We start from the raw sequence: 9,348 nt of genomic DNA, 5'->3' as shown, positions 1-9,348 counted from the left end.
CAGGCCTACCTGGAGTCGGGAGGAGAGTAACAGGGGTCCTAATCATATGTGATAGACACTTTCCTCTCCATCCCCCTCCCCAAGGTCCAGTCCCAGATTCAAGTGTCCCAGGGTGTTGCGACGAATGATCTCCCAGCCTCGGTGACTGCTGCTGCTTCGAGATGTGGTCCGGGACAGGGAGGGAGTCGGGAGGGCCAGGGAGGCCCTGGCTAGAATCCCACTTTCAACCACAGAGGGCTGTTTCTCAGAAAGATGCTCATGTTCTTCCTCCTTGTCTGAGCCCTTGAAGGCTTCCACATAGCGACGTACTCGCAAAGCATTCTGGTCTTGGTTGGTCTCCACTCTGAGGAGGGGAAAGGGGAGAGGATTCAGCTGAGCTGGGGAGAGATGGGCCATGGGGAGAAGCAGAAGTGAGCGGGGCACAGCCGGGAAACAGGAGTGAGAGGAAAGGGCGAGGAAGTTAGCAGCGTTGAAGCCAGAAGATCCTCTAGGATCAAATGAAGGGAAGTAGAGGGAGATGGAGGATAACTAGGAGAGAGACCCAAAAGGCTGTGCATTCAGGATCTGGAGGGTAGTAGGGCTTGTGCGGGCATGTGATGGTGGGGGGAATGTGGGTGAGTATGAAAGAGAAAGAGCCAATTAAAAGATAAGCGTGTCGTCAGGATGAGAAGATGCCATTCAGGAAATAAATGAGAGAGGAGAGCCAGGTCAGGAGATGAAGGTAGAGTACGAAGGAGCAGGTTAGTTTCAAGGCTAGACTGGAAGCTTCAAGAATGTACTAGAAGTGGGCGTCAGGTGGAAACAAGACTAGACCAAGTTGGGTAACCCATGCCCACATTCGAGCACGGACTCATATTCTTAGCCATTCACATTACTGCCCTTATGTACTCATAGCCTGGCATCAGCTCCCAGCATTCTTTGCACCCCTCCACTTCAGCTCCACCCGCCTCCCCCAAACAGGCTAACGCAGTCTCGCTTTACGGAGTGATGACACCTCCTTTGGGTCCAATTTGGGATCTCAAGAATGGAGAGGAGGGTCATAAATGTGGAACTGGTCACCCTTGTTCCCACGGCCTCACACTGGTTGACAGTTCACACGTCTACATTGTCACTCACCGCAGGAACCAGCGGTCCCCCAGCCCGTACTTGTACCCACAGATGCCGGAGCGAGGCCACAGGGTGCGAGGCATCTTCCTCTCCAGCATCACCGTGGTGGCCACGACCTAGGAGGAACCAAGAGACAGAGGAAGAACTCAGAAAGAGCCATGAGGTTCAGAGAACCCTGAGGCTACTGACAGAGGGAACCAAAAGGAACCTGTGGGATGAGGACACCAGAGATCAGTAGAGGTGACAGCCACCTACCCATCCCCTAGCCTGTGGGAGGTACCACGCTACCTGCCTTACTCATCACCCGCTATCAAAGCAGAGGATATTTTATGAGTGCTTTGAATAAAACAGTGACCCTTGCTTTACTATTCAGATTCTTGGAAAATCAGTCACTCCAAACTAATCTCATTTCCTTTTTCATATGAAAGCCATAAACCAATTATCTTGATTTAAATAATATGATTAAACAGAATCTCTATGATCTTGGGGATGAAATGCTGCTGCTGATGTTCAGGGAATTTGCAGCAAATTCAATAAATACCCACATGCTAAGAAGGAAAAAGGTGCGTGAATGACTCCAAACTGGGCAGGGAAAATTCTAGTGGCATGTCACATGTTCTGTCCTTTGCCCAGCCCTCATTAATTACCTAGGTGAAACATAGAAGACAAGCTTATCAAATATGTCTGAGACACAAAACTGGGAGGGATACGTAATATACAAGATGACAAAGCAATATAAAAATGATCTCACCAGACTGGAATGCTGGTCAAAGACCACTAACATGAAATTTAAGTAAATCAAATGTAAGGTCCTACATTTATGTATAAGACTAAAGTGTCATTCGAAAAGACACATGCACCCCGATGTTCATTGCAGCACTATTTACAAAAGCCAGGACATGGAAGCAACCTAAATGCCCGTCAACAGAGGAATGGATAAAGAAGATGTGGTACATATATACAATGGAATATTACTCAGGCATAAAAAAGAACAAAATAACGCCATTTGCAGCAACATGGATGGACCAAGAGATTGTCATACTGAGTGAAGTAAGTCAGACAGAGAAAGACAAATATCACATGATATCGCTCATAAGTGGAATCTAAAAAAAGGGGTACAAATGAACTTATTTACATAACAGAAGTAGAGTCATGGTTGTAGAAAACAAACTTGTGGGGATAAGCAGATAAGGCAGGGAGGGAGATTGGGATTGACATATACACACTACTGTGTATAAAAATAGATGACTAATAAGAACCTGCCGTATAGCACAGGGAACTCTACTCAATGCTCTGGAATGGCCTATATGGGAAAAGAATCTAAAAAGAAAAAGGACGGATATATGTATATGTATAGCTGATTTACTTTGCTGTACATCTGAAGCTGACAACATTGTAAATCAACTATACTCCAATAAAAATTTTTTTAAAAAAGACTAAAATGTCTGTGTTAAGTACAGGAAAAACGATAAAGGAACTTAGCTAAGTCAGTCATGTAACAAAGATGCGGGGGTTCTAGTTGACCATAAGCCTAGTAAGAACCCATTGCATATTTTCCAAAAGACCTGCCGCCATTTTAGGTGCTATTTATAGTATAGTGTCCAAAGCAAGGACAGGCATGACCCCTCTTCATGCTGCATTCCTCCAATCATATCAGGACCATTCTAGCTTTGAAAGGCCCAGGATATAGGAGGTCTGAACAGAGGGTCAGTCAGGATGGACTGGGCTCAGGAAACTTGATTAATTGAAAGAACTAGGAATCCTTAAAGCAGCTCAATTCTCCACTTTGTCTTCTTCCGCCCCATCTTTCTCGGTACTTCACACTTCTCTTGGCCTTCTCTCTGTTTCTTAGCTGCGCTGAGTTCCCTCCAACCTCAGGATTTTCTCTTTTCTTTTCTTTTTTAAAGATATGACTTCTTTATTTTTAATATAGGAATTTATTTAATTAATTTATTTATTTTTGGCTGCATTGGGTCTTCGTTGCTGCGCGCGGGCTTTCTCTAGTTGCGGCGAGCGGGGGCTACCCTTTGTTGCGGTGCGTGGGCTTCTCATTGCGGTGGCTTCTCTTGTTGTGGAGCACGGGCTCTGGGCACGCGGGCTCAGTAGTTGTGGCTCGCGGGCTCTAAAGCACAGGCTCAGTAGTTGTGGCGCACGGGCTTAGTTGCTCCGCGGCATGTGGGATCTTCTCGGACCAGGGCTCGAACCCGCGTCCCCTGCATTGGCAGGACGATTCCTAACCACTGTGCCACCAGGCAAGTCCCCAACCTCAGGATTTTCAATCATTCTATTCCCTTTCCCTGCACAGCGCTTTTTCTTTATCTTGAAAAGGACATTTATTGTTCTTCTTGTGCCATCATTTAGCACCCCCCGCCACCTTCTGGTAAGAGAACCCAGTTTTCATTTAGAGAATCACTCCTTCTCTACTCTGAGTCCATCAGTTAGACTAGACTGGACTTCACACAGCCCTGGCTAATTAGTCTATTCTCCCCCAAACTCCACCACCACCACTACCACCACCTGCGCCTATGATCAAACTTGTTGCAATGAGATGGGTTCGGGTGGCAGGGGGAGGAGATGCTCTTTTAAAAGCTACAGATACAGCTTTTATCTGTAGGCACACAGAATACAATAAGAATGGGCCCTTGGAATTTGGAACACAGTGCACCTGCTCATTCCTTTGTAAGTTTAGAGCTTCTCTAAGCTCTCTCACCAACATGATGCAAGAGACTGACTTAAAAGAGGACAAAAGAGAGAACAGAAGCTGAAGTATAAAATGGAGATCCAGACTCTGGCCAGCCATGTCTAAAGCTGATTTAATTCCTTAAACTTTCCAGTTATGAGGCTCAACACACCCTCTTCCCACTGCCCAATTTTTTTTAAGTCTATTTGAGTTTGGTTTTCTGTCCCTGTAGCCAAGAGTCCCAATGGATGCAAATCCTAATCTCCATCCCTTCCCCTCATTCTTCTTAATTGACTAATTATTACCCATGTTTAGGGGCTCATCTTAAATGTCACTCCATCAGGAAAGCATTTCCTAACTTTCCAGTCAAACTCCTCTGTTGCCTCCTGTTTTTAGCATCTTCATGTCTCTATGACACGTTTGCTACTCTAATTGTACAGTTTTCTGTGAAGTCATTCATTTAATGTTTGTCTGCCCAGCCAGATGGTAAGCTCCATGAGGGCACAGACTACATCATCATGCCTGTTTCCCCAGATCCTAGACATTTTCCAACACAAAACAGGCTCTAAATAATTACTGCTAATGAATGGAAAGTCTGAGGGCACACATGATGACTGTCTTCAAATATCTGAATGGTGCTCCTATGGGAGAGTGTATTCTGCATTATACAAGAAGAAAAAACTTGGGCCAAAGAGTGGAATTACAGAAAGATAGGTTTCAGCTCAATGCAATATGGAATTTTCTAATAACAAAAACTTTTGAAATATAAAAAAGCTCTCTCCTTCCAACCTCTACCCAAATCCACATGATAATAAGATTCTCATCGGCATTAAAGAAGATACTGAATGATCCTCTGACCAATAAAAGAGTATATGTTGGGTAGGAGCTCAACTAGGGGACCACTAAAGGCACTTCCAACTCTAAGAGTTTATGAGCCTATGATGATATAAGGAAAAGATTATGGAGAAACAGTTATAGAAGCAAACAGAAGATAAGGTCCAAGTTAAAAACTAGAACATATAAGAACAAAACAGTTTCTAGTTCCCACTGGATTCAAGGTTGGCTCCTGCATCTACCCTTCGTCTGTGCTCTTGGGTGTTGATCCTGACCCTATCCTACCATCCTACACTCCTTTAGATAGAAAAAGACTTTTGGCTAAAAGTCCCCTCCATCTATCCAAAAGTACCTCTGTTGAGGTGACAGCCCCACGGGGTTGTTCCGTGACTCTCCTAAGAGTCATCTGCCGTGGCATATTCCACTTTGAGTTTTCTCTCCATCCCCTGCCCCTTAGAAAGACTAACACCGATAACAATAGCCAGGCCATGGAAGCAACCTCAATGTCCATCAACAGAGGAATGGATAAAGAAGATGTGGTACATATATACAATGGAATATTACTCAGCCATAAAAAGAACAAAATAATGGCATTTGCAGCAACATGGATGGACCTAGAGATTGTCATACTGAGTGAAGTAAGTCAGACACAGAAAGACAAATATCATATGATATCACTTATATGTGGAATCTAAAAAAAGGGTACAAATGAACTTATCTACAAAACAGAAATAGAGTTACAGATGTAGAAAACAAACTTATGGTTACCAGGGGACAAGGGGGGGAGGGATAAATTGTAAGTATGGGATTGACGTAAATACACTACTATATATAAAACAGATAACTAATAAGGACCTACTGTATAGCACAGGGAACTCTACTCGATACTCTGTAATGGCCTATATGGGAAAAGAATCTAAAAAAGAGTGGATATATGTATAACTGATTCAATATGCTGTACACCTGAAGCTGATACAACATCGTAAATCAACTATACTCCAATAAAATTAAAAAAAAAAAAAAAAGACTAACCCTAATGAACTCACCTGGGCCCTCCAGAGCTCGTCCTGTTCATGGGCCACCCGCCAGTGTGTGTCGCCCATCATGGCAATGAACAGGTTGAGCATGAGCAGTGTGGCGATGATGGCAAAGGCAAAGTAGACGATGCTGAACATGTAGGGCAAGTTCACGTCGTAGTTGGCAGGCCCGTCGATGATGGTGAGGAAAAGCTCAAAGGTGCTGAACAGCGCCATGGGATAGTCATAGAATTGCCCCAGGTTGGATGGGTCCTCTGTCTGGAAAATGATAAAGAACGCTGCTCCGCCCACAAAGAGGGCATGGAGATCAGGAAATGGGGAGTTATCATAATAAGCACGGGCCTGGTCAGCATTCATTCTACCTCCAGTATATATCTCCATACATTTACACACAAGCACATATATGCACACAGGCACATAAATGTAGAATTACACATATAAGTCCCATTTTCCCTGTGGACCTGGCTAACCCTCAGATGTCCTATGACCAAGTTTATCACACCAGTAATACTCAGAATTTAGCAAATATCTATCTCTTGATCGATCTATCAGTATAGTATATGTCACCTAACTGGGTTTTACATTTTAGAACCAAATATTTAAAAGGCAAGTTGTTACAAGAATGCATGGAATCTCCAACAATTTTAAAGAACTGAGCACATGAAAGGGCTAAAAGAAAAGCACCTTTAAAAACAATCTCAGTATCCTCTAGATAACCACCCATTACTCTGAGATTCCCTGGGTGAGCTTGGACCATCATAAAAAAGTTTTCCCTGCTCAGCGTGTAGCCTACTGGATGGCACTGGGCATCCTGGAAACGCACTACAGCGTCAGAACCTCTAAAAGACCCATCTCTGTGTGGGGAATGGAACTATAAATAAGGTGACCCCAAGAGCAGAACTAGGGTCTATGGCAAAGCATGGCTTTGCCACAACGAAGAAGAGATGGTTTAGGAGACCTACAGAAAACGACTCTGTTATAGTTGCTCATTGTGCGGAAGTGTAGCTGCAGGGGGAGTAGAGGGTGGGGAGGAAGGGTGCATGAGGAACCCTCCAAACAGGGGGCCTATCAAAGTTTGACCCTCTCAGAGTTCAGATCTTGGTGTAGTTTTTCAGTGTACTGTTTCGTGGGAACCCCCATGAAGCAGGGGAATGCCTAGGACAGGCATGGCGTCCTCTGTACTGAAAGTCATTGTCCTTAGGGTTGTAGGTCTTCACGTGTCCTCAGGTGCATCCACCTGCCTTCTGGAGGTTCAGCTGCAGACATGGAGGACTGGGTGAGCCTTGCTGCCTTTTGTTCTTCCTTCCTCTTCCTTCCTTTCCCTAAGAACTGTCTTCCACTCATTCGTTTGTGCTCTCCCTCCCTCTGCTCCGTCTGCTCTGTTCCGGATGTTTCCTCTCCTCCTCTCTCTGGCACCCTCCCCCTGTGTCTTGGTCCGTGACTGGGTCCCCACTGGGCATTCTTCTCCCAGCCTCTCTTCACAGCTCTTCTGCTTTCCTTTCTCATTCTTCACAATCTCCAAACCCTTTTTCTGTACCTCCTTTTTCAAATTCCTTTCTTTTCTTTCAACTCTGACCACACATAGGGGAAAAAAGGGCACCGTACGTGTTAGTGAATGCTTTTCGTTTCTTCTTCTGAAGTGTAAACATAGTAGAGTTAAATACCAGACTTTTTGCCTACGGCACCTTTCACGACTGGCCAGTCTTTCTTGTTTAATATTCTTCTCTCTCCAAAGCCCTTTTTCTATCTCTCCTTTAAAGATCTTGCAGGGCAGTTAGTCAACATGAATGCTACTGGCCCAGAAATTCAGAGCCCATGAGTCTGCTCTCTAGGCCAACCTGAGTGACCCAGATCCAAAGAGTGCAAGTGTGTTTTTTGATTCACCTTCCACCAGGGGGAAAAAAGAAAAAGGGATTGCAAAGGAGAAATAACTGAGAGCAAGAGTAAGAGAGAACTTTCTGGAGAACTGAATCCGATGATCTGATGGAGGAGAGAGTGATGCTCTTACCTGAGGCAAATCCCACAATAACCACAGCCATCAGCCAGCAGAAACGCAACAGGTCTCCGAAAATCATCTACAGAAAACAGAGAGGGGAGGGAGGGTGGAGGGATCCTTTCTCCACCTGCCTCTCTGCAGCTACTGCTGATAGACTGGAAGTCACCGGAGTTCCACCACGTCCACTCCGAGCAGCATTTTCCTTTTTGCTCCCACTCCCTCCCTCTGTCTGGGAAACGTCCAATGTCTGAAGCCAGAGGAAACTCTGGGGAAAGCACTGACCTTCTGGATCATGATGGTGAAGGGACCCAGCATCTGGAATCCTCGAGCAAAGTACATAACACTGCACCAGCCCAGCACCAGGGCGAACGACATAGGCACCACCTCCCCGTTGGTGTTGGAAAGCCGCAACACCATGGTCACCAGCACCAGCGAGGCATAGGTGATGCTGGGGGGAGAGCAGAGAGGGGGGAAGTGAGAGGAGGGCTGGAAATACGCTAGGTCCCCTTCAGCATGGCACTGACTTACATGGGACCCAAACACTCAGGCTCGGTCTTCATACCTAAACACATACACCATCACACACACAAGCCCGCTAGAGAAAAATCCCTGGAAGTGAGGGTCCCAGAGAGGGACTGGGAGACCTGGGACATTTCTGGCAAGGGAAGGCAGGGGGCTGGAAGGAAGGACACTCACGTGATGACATGGAACGGCCCCCCGAGGACAGTCTGTCCAAAATAGCGAGAGAAACCAACCCTGAAGATATCCGGGATCTGGGAAAAGGCCAGGAAAACAAAACAAAACAATGATTGATATAGACTTCAGTTCAGTCTGAGGCCTCAGGTGGGTGGCCTCCGCCTGAGCACAGCTGCACCTCACCTCTAGGAACAGGATGATCACAGCCCCGCAGACCGTCATCAGCTCCCCCACCAGCCGGATTTTATCCTGCTGAGTCACGTAGGCCTCCTGTGGTGAGAAATTCAGGATAAGAAGTGCTTTCTGGGGCTTCCCTGGTGGCGCAGTGGTTGAGAGTCCGCCTGCCGATTCAGGGGACGTGAGTTCATGCCCCGGTCCGGGAAGATCCCACGTGCCGCGGAGCGGCTGGGCCCGTGAGCCATGGCCACTGAGCCTGCGCGTCCGGAGCCTGTGCTCCGCAACGGGAGAGGCCATAACAATGAGAGGCCCGCGTACCGCAAAAAAAAAAAAAAAAAAAAAGAAGTGCTTTCTGATGGTCTGAGAGTCAAGTCCTTTTGAGTAAGTGGTCTAACGCAGCTCAACTCTACCCAAGGTGAAGAAAAGCTCCCCTTACCAACACCATCAACACCCGCCCTGCCATTGCGGCTCAGTCTGTGACCAGGGCATCAAGTAACCAAGGCTTCATATGCATATGTTCCATATGCTAACAACTTGAGGAACCGCCTAGGAAGTCACCTCTTATATGTATGTTGTGAGCAGTTATTTATGATGATGTGTGTACTGAGGGGCTGAGGTCACATTTCACAGCATCAAGTTAAGAAGGCTAAACCAACAGGAAGAGGTATTAGTGGTTTGGGCTGATTTCAGCTATGCTGAAAGGCCAGCTTTTCCAATCTCGTTGCGGTTGCCAGCAAGTAGAATATAAACACATCACAGAATTCAGGTTCCCGTATGGACCCAGCACCTGTTAGCTCCAGTGAAACCTTGAATCAGTCACT

This window comes from Globicephala melas, chromosome 9 (assembly GCF_963455315.2).
Source record: "Globicephala melas chromosome 9, mGloMel1.2, whole genome shotgun sequence".
Lineage (NCBI taxonomy): Eukaryota > Metazoa > Chordata > Mammalia > Artiodactyla > Delphinidae > Globicephala > Globicephala melas.
This window is presented reverse-complemented; position numbering follows the sequence as displayed.